The following is a 14,950-nucleotide window of genomic DNA, read 5'->3' as shown; positions in this document are numbered from 1 at the left end:
TCATTATATTCTTTAATTATGTTATCTTATTCTTATTATGTTTTCCATGATAGTCTAATGAATTTTAGCTAAACTTCCATTAGAGGGATTTAATTGAAGCTTTGATGAAGACTTGATGTGTTAGCCTAGAATAATTGCTTTTAAGAGTTTAAATCTAGAGGGTAGTTCATTTACCATTAGAATGAGTTTAAACTTCCTCTCATACTAATTATTAGTTGGTTAGAGATGCCATAAATAATTAGGGATAAAAATACCTAACCTTTATGTTGAACCTTGTGTGAAAACATAAAGATTAGGGTTACAATAAAAATCTATACTAGCATGTTAGGGATTAATCAAAGTGGATATCAAATCTCCCTAATCCTTTTTTCTCTTATTCACATCTACTTATTTAATTGCCATAGTATAATTTAGAATATCTTAATTAGTTATTCCCACATATTAGTCTTATTAAAAACATTGATCTCATTAATATTGTTGAATTGTTTAAGTTAGTGAAATTATTACATTCTAAGCAATTAGGAGTGGAATGAATCTTTACTCAAGTTATTGCATGATAATTGAGAGTAGGAATTTGATCTAATTGTAGAATACTTTACTTTTCTTATTCCTAGCAAAATCACTATTCGTTAAGATAGAAACATGTTATTTTAGTATTATTAGAGGTAACGATGGCAGTTCTGGTGGTGGAGCTGGTGTGAGCAGGCGAACTGGATCGCGCACTGTGGGGGGCTCAGAGGTCGCTGCTAGGGAGCCTAGGAGGTAGCAGAGGGAGAGCTCCCCGTTGGTGATGGACGACATGGTTGTCGCAGTTCGTGAGTCTCGACCCAGCTGAAGAGGAAGGTTTGCCCTTCTAAGGTTAGCCCTAGGAAGCATGCCCGAACTGAGGTTGTCCGACCTGTTCAGGGAGTAGAGCGAACAGGGGGGCATCTTAGGCCTTCTCATAGGTTAAGGGTTGCGCTTGATGTGAGTGACCTGGACCTAGAAGCTTTTAAGGCCAGTCAGACTCAAATTGCTGCTTCTGGGGGACGTTGTTCTGCTGTGAAGGTGAATGTACCAAGTAAGGTAAATGGAAAGGCAGTAATGGGGCATGACGATCTTGACCGCAACCTTGTGTATATTGACGACCATGGTGAGAAGCGGACTGTACAACGTTCTGACTGTAGTTATAAGTAAGCTCCTATAGCAGGTTGTCTACTTGAGAGTATCGCTCTGGATGGTGACCGGAGTGACCTTAATAGCAAGAGTTTGAAAGAAAATCTGAGGTTAATGGATCTATCCCAATGCTTGGTAAGTGTTGTAGGGATTTGTTTTTCTTATTTTGTGTTATTGAATCATTTGAATTGTGATGGTGATCACTCTCACTTTGTATAGATGATCAGTGGGTATCATAAGCTTAAAGAGATTGCCCAGATCGCTGAATCAGATAATGCTGTGATTGAGGGGATTAGGGAGGAGCTGAAAAACGTCCAACTTGTTCATGCATCTGAGAAGAAAGAGTATGATGTACTGAAGGCGAAGTATCAGGATGCTTGTTTGGATAAGGTTATGGTGGGTAATGAACTTGCTCAAGTAGGTGTTGAACTTGCTCAAGTGAAAGCGGAGCTCGTGACAGTCACGAACTACGCAAAACACTATAAGGAGGTCGCCCAAGAAGCGAATGATGCTTACAACTCTCTGGATTTTGACTTTATGGAGCTAGAGAAAGCGTATTCAACTTTGAAGGAGGAACATGAACGCGAGGCTCTAGGTACACTAGTGATAGATGTACCTGGAGATGCATGTGATGTTCCTCCTTTGATCCCTTCTTCTTTAGTGATCGTGGAGAGCCCGCTTGATCGAACCATTGCTGGTACCTCTTCTGAACCTGCTGCTGGAGCTATTGTGGAAAGTGTACTTGATCCTTTGGCCATTGAAAATTTGGAAAATGTGTCTTAGTCTTGTCATCCTTGCATGATTGTTTCTCGCTATTCCTTATGTTTCCCGATGTAAGTGGTATTAATATAGTAGAGTTGGTCTCCTGGGCTTACCTGGGCAGTTTGCCTTTTATATTTGTTGTGGCATGGGCCAGATATATTATGAGCTAATAACCTGGGGCGACCTAGGCAGTTCGCCTTTAGTATTTGCTTTAATTTTTGTATTTAGATGAGCTGGTTTCCACATAAGTGGCAGTTCAGTAGTTTTAAAGAATTAGTTTTTTGAGTATGTTCAGGCAGTCCGTATTTTGTACTTATGAAATGTATGCTTGCTTTTAAGTATTAGCTTACTTTTGTCTGAATGCTTGTTGCATGTTGCTTTGACATCTCAGTAGGAATTTGACCTAGAGATATAAGTCCCGTTGTCTAGGAAGACTTAAGATGCCATGAAATATTTGAACTCGACTGAGCATATTGCTTAGGAGAGCGTTTTGACTGTTATAGAAAATGCTCTGCAGTACATTGATCCTAGAATTGTAGGTCTTCAACGAGTGAGAAGTGTTGTAGCTTAGTAGCCTTTGAGCTCGATTGAGCGTTTTAGCTTAAGTAGGCGTGTTGTTCTTAGAGAGCGTTATACACTAAGTTAACCCTAGAAGTGTAGGTATTGAACTAGTGAGAGGTGTGTGAGCTATGTAGCCCTGAGCTCGAGTGAACGTTTGAGCTCTGGAGAGTGTTTAAGCTCGTTTGAATGTTTTGCTCTTATAGAGCGTTCTACACTTAGTTGACCCTAGAAGTATAGGTCTCCAACTAGTGAGAAGTGTTAAGGCTAAGTAGCCTGTGAGCTATGTATTCTTGAGCTCGAGTGAGCGTTTTAATGTGGAGAACGTTTAAGCCCTGTAGAGCGTTTTAGTTCGAGTGAGCGTTCTGCTCTTAGAGAGCGAGCTGTGCGTCGACTTGAGAACATTGAGAGATTGCAGTGCATTGATGCAAAATAAAAATTATGTGTATAAATGTTAAGAGTATATTCATGGAAATGGAATTATTTATTGATAAAATTTCTTTAACAAGAAAGTATTCCAAGGACGTGGAAGTGCCTGTCTATCTTAGGTTTTGATCCAATATGCTCCATTGCCAATAGGGGTGTAAAATGGGCCGGGCCGGGCCAGCCCGGCCTTCAAATCATAAAGCCCATATGATTTGAGAACCGGACTGGCCTAGCCCCCTTATGCTATGAGGGTCGGGCCTGTGAGGGCCAACACTTGAATTATACAGCCCTTGCCCTCACCTCAGCTCCCTTTAGAAAATTGTGGGCGGGGCCTGAGGGCCGGGATGTACAACTTGTCAATTATTCAAAACTCTTGAATACAACTTGTTTAGACTTCATTAACATATTTGGTTTTTATCAAATTTCATTAACTGATTAACATATTCATTACAAAAATTATTGAAAACCTATCAAACTTCATTAACATATACAATAAAATATATGAATATATTCTATAGGATAGAGATATATCCATATAATACAGCTGTATCCTATAGAATATATTCACATATTCTAACAATATATTCATTACAAGAGAGAGAACCTCCATCAAGGACATTATACGTACAACTAAGGGTATTATACGTAATTTTGTTTAGAAAATCTAAATATCAATGAGGGCCTTAATACGGGCTTTGTGAGGGCATTAGAGGGTCGGGCTGAGGGCCGCCCTCATGTTTCCATATCTAGGCCTTTACCCTCCCCTCAAAACATGAGGGTCGGGCCGGCCCTACCCTCAAATTGCATGCGGGCTTAAATTTGAGGGTTTTTTTTGTCTATGGGTCGGGTCGGGTCAGGCGGGCCAAGGGCTTGAGGGCCGTTTTTACACCCCTAATTGCCAATAACTCATTTCACTATGTAAGGGCCTTCCCATGTTGGTGCCAGCTTCGAGTAATCCTTAGTCTTTTTCAAGACTAGGTCGCCAGGTTGAAAACTTTGAGGGTTAGCTCGCTTGTTATATGTTTTTCTTAGAGTTTGATGGTAGGATGCGGGATGCCACTCGAATGGCTATTAGGTTGCAGCGTTCTTCGAGTAAGTCGACCTCACGAGCAAGAATGGAATCGTTCTAACCAAATTCGAAGATCTCAGATCGAGTCATTGTAATTGTCAGCTCAGTAGGGATGACGACCTCAATATCGTAGCATAGTGAGAATAGTGACTTGCCTATACTAGAACGAGCTGTCGTTCTATGAGTCCATAAGATGTTTTCTAGCTACATTGGCCACTGGCTTTTGTTCTTTTCAATATTCTTTTTCAAGTTCTCCATAATTGCTTTGTTACTAGCTTCTGCTTGACCATTGATCTGAGTGTACTAGGGAGTGGAGAATGCGTGAACGATTTTCCACTTGGCCAATAATTCTTTGACTATTTTTCCCTTAAATTGAGAGCCATTATCCATCACCAATGTGTGGGGGAGGCCAAATCTAGTAATGATGTTGGTCCAAATGAAGCTTCTGACATTAGATTCTTTAACATGAGCTAAGGAAATCATTTCCACCCATTTGGTGAAGTAGTCTGTTGCAGCTAGGATGAACCGAAAGCCTGTGCTTTTCTGTTGAATGAATGGACCCATGATGTCCAAGCCCCACATGTGAAATAGCCAAGGGCTAGCAATGTTGATCAGTTCACGAGCTGGCTGGATGATGTTGTGGCCAAATGTTTGGCACTTAATGCATTTGAGTATATACTTCTTGGCATCAATCTACATTCTTGGCCAGAAGTATCCTTGTGAGATCGCTTTGTGAGCCAAAGAGCGACCTCCTACGTGGTTTCCGCATTCTCCCTCGTAGATTTTTGTGAAAATCATCTGACCCTGTTGTGGGCTTATGCACCTTAGATGGGGTCCTTCGGTGGATTTTCTGAAAAGTTTGCCGTTTACTAGGCAGTAGCGACCTGACTGATATTGAACCGCCTTGGTACGATCTGCTGGTAATTTGCTGAGCTGGATATAATCTATGATAGGTTGCATCCATGTTTGACTCATCTAAGTGTCAGAGAGTGGGCATAGGTCGGTAACTTCTAGGACATGCTCATTTTGGTAAGCAGGCCGATCAACTACTTCGATGATTAGTTTCCTAGGGTCACAGTTCGTTGTTTGGGTCGTGAGGTACGTGATAAAACGTTAAATGTACACGTTTATTGGTTTTATTACTTAAGTCTGAAGTCCACAGTTCGAAGTCCGAAGTCCAAACACCAAAGTCCAAAGTCCGTATAGTCGTCCATTTAGTCAAGTTACCTTACTCATGTGGGTTTGGTAGGATAGGTCGAGTAAGTGATCGTCCAAACGTTAGGGCTCGGCAAGGTTAACAACTGGAATTACAACTTTTAGTGAGTATGATTTTAGGTTTTTTAGTTGGTTTAATTAATTTAACTGAATGTAAATAATGTAAATTACTAACGTTGATTTCGATGTAAATAAATAAAGATGGAGAAACAGGGAGAGAGTTAATCATGCTCATGCAAGAATCATTTTTTAACAGTTTATATTACCACATCACTACACCTCTAATTCGTCTCGAGTTCATAGACAAATCTGAGACGACGTCGAGTATTGATCCCTAATGAAATGCCCACATCTCTGAGCCGCATCGCACTAGCATAAGAAGTTGAACTAATATTTCATCTCTGGAATATCATTTCAGCTCCTGGTTCGATTTTACATTAGCTGGACAAATTGGAGAGTCATTCGACACTGAGAGAGAGTGGCGTCGCGACATTTTGGGTCTCTCGCGAGGCTGTTCTAGAGCATCGGCCTCCAAATTTATGCGATCTCGATCATTTTGGGACCGGATGTCTAATCTACACCTAATTCCTAAGTAGTGATTCTAGAATATTAAAGAGTCAATCCGGATTTTCACACGAGCAGCATAACCCTCTCCCTGAGGGGGGAGGGGATTATCTCATGGTCATTGAAGGAATAATTAAACTTGTTGTATACATTAAATAAATAAATGCAGGACATAAATTAAACTTGAAAAGAAATGACTTTTATTAAGAAGAAAATGACTTACAATATTTAAGCTGCTCGAATGAAAACTAACTAAGGCATAAGCTAAAGCATATAATTCTTTGAAAGAGAATATCGAAGACCCATATATATATATAGCCGGTCTCGTGAAGCTTTTAATTGGATTTTGTCCTTTTGTTGAATTGCGAGATTCAAAACTTTGAAATACAAAGTTTTGGTTTTACCTGGTTTAATTTTAGCTTTTGTCTTTTTCTCCATATCAAACCAAATTTTGTTTTTACCTTCTCACATTGCAAGGTGGCACAAATTTGTGACCATCTCTTGCCACCTGCCTATGTTAACTCGTCATGCCTTTTGGGCTCGTCGAGTGGGTCCACTTAGTGTGTCCAGTGGCGGTGCTGATTTTGGCGTTTTTACAATTTTGTGTCTTTGCGCAGGGTTCGTCGCCCTGGTCGCTCTGGCAGTTCACTAGCCAACGTCGGCATCTAGATTTATCAGATGTGAGCTTCGGAAGTTTGTTGCTTCTTTATATGTGGACCCGTTCTGCACTGGTTTTGTTCTTTTGGAAACTTCAGCGCTAGTAAGGCTTTGTTGGGCTTCTGAGTGGGAAACTTCAAATATTCAAGTATTCCCGTACTTCGATGCATGTTTTATCATTATATTCATGTTAACTGCAGAAACCCGCAAAAGTACGAAATTATAATTATTACATGATTATTAAACATATAATTGATCAAAATGCTATGTCTCTCGGGGTTTAATATTACAGTTTTGGGTGCTTATCACACTACCCCCAAACAGCACTTTGCTTGTCCTTAAGCAAAGAAGAGACATTAAAGTGATAAGTGGTCAAAAATGTGTTATCCTAAGCTAAATCTCTTTTCGCAGAGTGCGGTTGCATTGACCGTATGCAACAAGGCCTTGAACCACTAGGAATTCCCTAGTGGACGAGTTATAGCCTCGTGAGAGTTTTCTAGAGAAGATACTCACAAACTTCGTTTATACTACAACGACTCAGTAACAAAGGCCTGTTTCCTTAATTAATCTCATGTATCTAGACATCTCACTAGCGGGGGAAACAAGGATTTAATTCTTACGAAATTCAAGTTAATATACATACAATAATCAAAACATCTACGTATGAGCATGCATGCAGTGATCTTATAATGAAATGTATGAGCAGGGCCGTTTCTGGATCTTTTGGATAGCGTCCTTAAGTAGGTTCTCACAGGTATGTATTGAAACACAATTTCTCTCTTATTTTTCCACTCAAGTTTGCTATCTCCAGTGTGCAGTGGGCACACGTTTCCTCACATACTCAATGACAATCAGAGGAGCCGAGGTCGAGAAGTCACAACTACTACTTATTATCACACTATTATATTCCTAATTGAGCTAGAGGTCTTTATTAGGTGTTATGGGGCTTAGGAGGTAGTGTAGAAGAAAATGGAATAGAAAATTCAAAAAATGATAAGTATGAGAGAATAAGGTCTTCGAGATATTTATACTAGAGAAATCCTTATTTTCTTTCCTGTTTCTAACATGGGTTTCCATACTTGGATTTTTCAAGCTTTTGTATTCCCTTTTGATTTGATTTTTAGAGGGAATTCTAACTTTGATATTTCTTTTGATTTTTGGAAACATATTTCTATTTTTCTTTTTCTTTTCTTCTGAAACAGGTAACTGAATTTGATTTGTGACAATGTTTTTCTCTTCATTCTTCTGCACTTCATCCTATTTCTCATACTCATCATCTAGGTAGGCTTATTTATTTGTGGTTAATAGATGGGTAATGAATTTTTGGTGAAATAGAAAGGGTTAATGAAAGGTTCAGTGGGGCGACTAGCAGTAAAAAGTTTTACAGGTGTGAATTTTTGGCTATATCGATCTAAAGAAGGCCTAAATTCTCGCCTAAGATTTGGGTAGTGATCTAGTAAGTAGACGTGTAAACTTCTCTATTCAGAAAAACTACTCCTTTGTGTCATTAACTCACATATCACACATTTTGAGGTTTTGTTTTTGGTTAGATTCTTACAGGATATGGAAACTAAGTTGTCTAACCGTGGGTCCCAGAAACTTACTGCTATGTACATTTAATGATAGTCAGTGCATGAATGCTCATGAAAAGATGTAAAAACTATTGCATACGTAGTAAATTAAGTTTCTAAGAACAAGTCCTAATTCCGATGCTAGGGTGAGATTTCTAATTATTTTTTATCACAGAAAAGGAAACGAGAATTTGTCACTAAATACGTTTATTTAGACATAAAGTAAACTATATACAACTATGCATGCTTAATTTTTGCGAAAGGTTCTCACCACCCCAAAAACGGATTTGTGTCCTCAAAGTGTTAAGAGGAAGAAAGAGTATACCCGAGAGGCTTTGAGCAAAAAAATATAGTGACATCTTCCACGTAAATTTATTGTAACACACTATATATTATATATATAAAGTGAAAGCACACTTGTTAGATTGGCTGCTTTGTTAGGTTATTTATTTATCTCACATCAAAACATAAAACAAATATGTACATGCATCAACTCACATTGCCCCAACCAAGAACTGGGGGATAGTCCATCCTTGCCTCGTCCCTATAGAAATGTCATTCATTTGCATCACGCCAATCTATCATAGCTTTCCAGACCTCGCTCCACTTCCTTTTCTTTGTAGTTTCCAGATGAGCTATCATTTTATCATCATTAGGGAAAGAACACACTTTCTTTAGATACCTTGCAGGGCGTCGCCATGTCTGAAATCGAAAGGAACGAATGATCTTGTTGGTTGGACACATAAAGTCGACCTTTACCCAGTTCTGAAAGGTGGCCACAAACTATGGGAAGTACGTCCTTACTATCCTGCATGATGTGACTGGCAAGGTGATATAGTGCTGCCGAAAAGACCGAGCCTTCTTTAGGTTCTCAATTACTAGGTTTGTGATGTCGAAGGCGGTATGTTACTAGGCTAGTGCATGGAACGTCTTACAAGCTGACTTTGATGCAATGGAAAAATGTCAATCCCCCATGATGTTCAGAATAATAAATAACATGGAAGTTCCAACATTCATGGTCATACTAGCAAGTGGAATAGTAAAGTCTGGCCATCGGCCAGCTACGGCACGTTCCCTGACCTGGGCAAGGCCATCGCTATAACGGGCGGCAAATTTTTCCCAAGAATAGTCGTTAAAGTTGTTTTCTACTATGTATTGGATGGGGATGTCTGGTTGAAAAGGAGGAAGGTCTAGAGCCATAGCAACTGCTGGCTCATAAAAAGAGTGTCGGGTATTACCAATACGGATTGTAAATCCGTTCAAAGGGAAACCCTGTACAGCAGGTAGATCTTCCATATGATCGTAAAAATAAGTTGCCAAACCTGGGGAGTATGTCTGCTCCGGGTGTAAAATAAGAGAGTTCCAACCGACTCGAGTGATGTAGTCTCTAAAAAGATGTCCATATGCAGGAGAATTCAGCAACGAATTGAAAGATTATTCTGGAATCATCTTTGGAGCTTCCATTGTAGAAGATGTGTGAAGAAAGATTCTACCTGTTAGACAAAGATAAACAAATATTATAATATAATGAGAATAATTAATGAAAAAAAACAAATTACCATAGGGAAATTGCACTATATTTAAAAAAAAAATTAAAAAGAAAATGACAAAGAACATAAAATTGCAAAATTTAAATTGTGTCATGTGCCCAAGTAATGACGAAGATCCTTTTGTGAAAGGAATCCATTTATAAGATCTTCGATGCCGCCAATTCTGGTAACAGCTCGTTGCATAATTTCACTCTGTGTCTGGTAAATCTCGGCGTGGTTCTCCATTATGAAAGTGTGATTTGCCGAGAACAAGTTGTGACTGTGCAAGAATTGTGTTTGTTCCTCTTCCTGCATTGTCCGCAGGTCGTGAAATTCAAGGAGACTGGTGATGATAATGTTTTGACGTTTGTATAATGTCATCAGTCCATGTTGAATTAAACGAAGGCCTTCCATAGGATTAAATAAATTGCTTAATGCATTTTCAGTGAAGATGTTGTCAGCGGAACAAGCTTTTTGGTTTAAATCTTCGACATGGTTCTTTGCAACGTCGGGATTCCAGAAACCGTTCCAGCAAACTGAGTGAATGGTAAGAATGTTAGCTGTTCTGAGAGGTGTATTAGGAGAAGTACTAGAAAAACCCCAACGTATCATGATAAGTGTCACAATGGTTGGCAAAGGAGCTGCCTTTTTCCTGGCACGTGCGATAGCGTTCCAGATAAATTTAATAATGCAAAAATCATTGCAGTTAGTCTGCAAGACCCATAGTAGATGGAGGAGGGTCTTTGTTATTTTGGAAGTCTTAGACTTGCCGAGCACATTATGAGCCAGTCATTGGATCACAGATAATTGGTTCTTTTGCAAGGATCACTGATAAACAACACGGTTTTTCCAGTTGTATTCACCGTGAAAGATAGTTGCAAACATCAGATGTCTGATATTGTCGAATGGTGAATCCTGAAGATGTATCCCTTGGTTTGTAATGGGAATTTGAAGTACCTCGGAGATAATTTCCATAGTCAATTCACGCTCGCATCCGTTTGCACGGACAAAGAATTGCCCATTTTGGAAATAACCGTGTTTATAAAACAACATGACCAATTCTCTGGAAAAAAATCCCTGTTTATGATGTAAAAGAGGGTACCATCCTCGACGTAATATTTCTGTGTCAAAAAATGGATGAAAAAGACCGTTTTGGAAATTTTCCATAAAATTTTGCTCGGGCACGAAAATTCGAGTGAGGGCCATTAAAGATGGAGGGGTAAAGAAACTTTTTAGTGGAAAAAGGGAAGTTGGTATTTAGGGTGTTTATCCTTGTTATAAATAGGCACCAATCCAAAGATGTAGAAAATACGGATCGAGGTGTCACAGGGTATTTAGACCACGTGTATTTTCTAAAATATGGCGCAAAGTGTGGATGAGAAGAATGGGGCATGTGACTACAAGGAGTGCCCATTTTTTTTTTTATTTATTTTTTGTTTTGGAAAAGAAATAGCCTAAGTAGAAAGCAAAGGAAGATGTAAATATATTATTACAATAAGATGTAGGGTTAGATAGACTTACCCCCCCATTACTAGTTGCCAATTAGTGTTACCCCCTCCCATTTAAAAAAATATTAGTGATACCCCCCCATTTGTAAGATCCAACGGTCAGATTTCTTCATCTGAAAAAAAAAATTCATCTCGTAGCCGTTGGATCTTGCAATTGGGAGGGGGGGGGGAGGGGGGAGGGGGGTAAGTCTAACTTACCCTAAGATGTAAAAACGTACAGAGGATTGGAAACACATCATAATGATACGTGAAATAAAATACAAATCTAAATATTAGATAGAATTATATGCCACATTAACAACATTACTATAATAAAACAACTGAGCATAAGACTTGAGTAGCATATTCAATCTGCTGCTGCTCAAACTTTTCTAGTGCATCCATGAATCTTGAAACTTGGAGTGATCTAAAAACGTTTTTTAGAATAAAAAGTGGAGAGGGGAGAAAGTGAAAGGAGTGAAATGTGAAGAATGTGTTGAACTTATTTATAGAAGAAAATTGAGCCGTTTTATGACCATTTTCTGATGCGATTTCATGACCGTTTTCTGACCGTTTTTCAAAACGTTGGTTTACGGTAAAATTTTGCCGTTAATTGTGATGTTATATATATATATATATATATATTACTAATATTATTATATATGTTTCTACCTATATAATATAATATTGGAGATAACTAATATACTATTTAACAAGGCAGAAATTTTGGAGAATGTAGGAATTGACAGACATCCTAAGATCGAAAATAAAAATGCAAACACGTAAATAAAATATCCGACATAATTAATATACAAGAATACTGAAAATAAATTGTCTACTGAGAATCCTCGGGGGCTGCAGAAGAAGAACCAGGAGTCCTGCGACGTCGTGCAGGACGAGCTCATGTGGAGGCTAACTGCTCCTGGATATCACCCAGAGCATCCAACACCTGAGCCTGAAACTGATGTTGGTTTGCCATGAACATTCGTTGGAACTTGTTCTGACGAGTAGTCATCTGGTCCTGAAATGCATTCATGGAAGCTCGCATTTCCTGCTGAAATTCCCCAGCCCATCTTGCATGTCCGGCGAAAAGTGGTCACATCCGTCCTTAACTCGCCCAAGGCATGTTTAATCGATACCTGGCGAGTGTACATGTCTCTCATGTCACTGTTCATAGCACGCAAGGCATCCATAGGGTGACTCATCTTACTCATAGTAGTCTCATCAAAGTAGGGTGGGTGAGATGGGCCTACGTTAGCGTGCTCAGTAGCCATTGGTGATGTGGGTTCCCAAGGGGTCAGTATGCATTTCTTGAAGACAAGCATATTCTCATATTGTGGTATAGGGAGTAGCAGGGTGGTGGACAGAAAACCCAAATTAATCATAACTTGCATTACAAGAACGGCAAGAGGGGATGACCTAAGAGTGGCATGTGTAATAATATCAAAAAGAAAAATAACTATGCAGAAGTTACCCTTTCGCTCCTGGAGGATCCAGAGAAGGTGGAGGAAGGTCTTGTTGATGTCCGAGGGCTTCGAGGTGCTAATGACATTCAGTCCTAGCCATTGAGTCACAGCCAGCTGGTTCCGTCGCACCGAGCGCTGATACGCGTATTTCCCATCTATGTTGTACTCTCCCTCGATTAGCGTGTCGAGCATTAGGTCATAAGTATGTGGGTACACGGACTGCTGTTGAGTCAGCACGTGGTCGACCAGAGGAATGCCCGTGATCCCGGAGATCAAAACAGGTGTGACTTCGTGGTGCACACCCTCAATGGTAACCCAAAAATGGTCGCCATTAAAGCTCCCATTGTCATAGAATTTCATCACCAAATCCTTGGAATAATGCCCACCATTAGCATATAACAAGTACTCCCATCCTCTAGAGTGAATTTCATTATCAAAGAATGGAGCAAACATCCCATTTTCGAATAAATTTCCAAAAAATTTCTCCACACAAATTCGCCTGTTTCCGGCCATTACTACTCGTAGGGAGAGGCTGGCTATTGATTTATGATGAGGGGGAGAAATGGGACTTGCTGACGGAAGGGAATTGGGGTCGGAGTTGTAGGAGTCCCGTGCGAGACCTAGATATAACGTGGGCCTGTCTCGTGCGAGACTTAATCGAGAGGGGACAAGATCCGGAAATTTGGGAAGACGAAGTGGGTGATGGTGACACGTGTGGTCGAGTTTAAATGGCCCGAGATTTTGAGATTTGGGTGGGCCAAAAAAATTTCCCAAGCCCAAATCAAGCCTAAAGCTTGATTTAAGCCTAAAAACTCTAAACACTCACCCACGACTCGTTTGGACTCCGAATTGGATGAACGAGATATCGAAATGATCAGCACGAAAAGTGCTATCCAATTATATGAGTCATTCTCAAAGGTCACAAGAGTTTTGAAAAGAAAGGGGGGTGTTTTATTTATAAACAAATGTTTTATTTATATACAAAGGAGATTACGTGAAACACACTGGATGTCCAGAAGAGTTAACATCTAAATTCTTAGGCAACTGTCATGTCGGCTCTGGAGTGAACCCAATCCAGCCAGACTGTGGCTTTACCTTTATGTATTATGGGGTTAGAGGCGGGGCCGGTACCATCCCGACGGACCGTGCGCGTATTCTGATCCTAATAATATTGCCCTTATTACATAAGGCTATCCTCAAACCTCCCCAAAGGGAACTCAAAGTAACCAATTCTAGGGTTGGTATGGTGGAATCCATTGCCCATTTGTGTTCCAAGTATGCAACATCCGAGGTTGAACACAACTCTATGTGTACAACTTAAAGCACGGGGAATTTGTCAACAATATATACATATCTACAAGGTGAGTCTTTTAATGTCAGATCCTCAAGACGAATCGAGTCTTTTATTGTCAGATTCTCAAGATGTTTGTGAGTCTTTTAACGTCAGATTCTCAAGACAATTCCCAACCCGTGGGAGAAACGGCGCGGCGGCGAAGATTATCCTGCGCAGCTGGTGTCAGACAAAAGTATACCTTAAACTGGCTAATATCAGATAGGAAGTCAAGACCTGGACAGAAGGGTGTTTGACAATGTATACACCATCCCATCTTTCGCGCACGTCGTTTACAAGCAAAAGTACTTCGACCATTCCCTATTCGTGATGAGTGAGACTTACACCAAATGATTAGCTGAAGTTCGCAGAAAAGGGAAGAGAAGGAAGGAAGTGAAATTTTAGGCACCCATCGTTTACCAACAGGCACGTTTGCTCGTGTTGCAGAAGACATTTATACTCAGTTCTGAATTAGAGTTTCCGTGGACTAAGGTTCCGGCGCTTGCAACCACATACTTCAAAGAACTTTTGAGATCATAAAATAGAAGATGACCCGGCTACCAAAATGGCGTACTCTCTATAGAAACAAGATTGAGTACACCAAACGAAACATCTAGTCTATGTAGACCGGATCCTAAAGAAGAGTCTGTTCAACATCTGGAGAGCGTAATTCGTGGTAATGTTTTAGGCATTGTCCATTGACTTGAAATTCGCTGTTATCTTGTGGATTAAGCAAAGAGATTGCCCCATAATGTGTCACAGCTGACACAATGAAAGGACCAGACCATCATGTTTTCAATTTACCAAAAAAAATGTGTAATCTGGAGTTGTATAGTAAAACCTTGTGGCCAATTTTAAAATCCTTATGCAAAATGTGCTTGTTGTGCACTCTTTTCATATTAGCTTTGTAGGATTTCGAGATATCATAAGCATCACTCCGTATCTCCTCAAGCTCATTTAATTGCAATTTTCACTTCTCGCCTGCCTCGTTGATATTGTAGTTGAGGCTTTTGATGGCCCAAAGGGCACGATGCTCAAGTTCAACTGGCAGATGACAAGGTTTTCCAAAAACAATGCGGTAAGGAGACATCCCTATAGGTGTCTTAAATGCTGTTCGGTATGCCCACAAGGCATCCGATAAGCGGAGAGACCAGTCTTTTC

Source organism: Coptis chinensis, chromosome 2 (genome assembly GCF_015680905.1).
Source record: "Coptis chinensis isolate HL-2020 chromosome 2, ASM1568090v1, whole genome shotgun sequence".
NCBI classification, from domain to species: Eukaryota; Viridiplantae; Streptophyta; class Magnoliopsida; order Ranunculales; family Ranunculaceae; genus Coptis; species Coptis chinensis.
The sequence above is the reverse complement of the archived record's forward strand: the minus strand, read 5'-3'. Positions refer to the sequence as shown.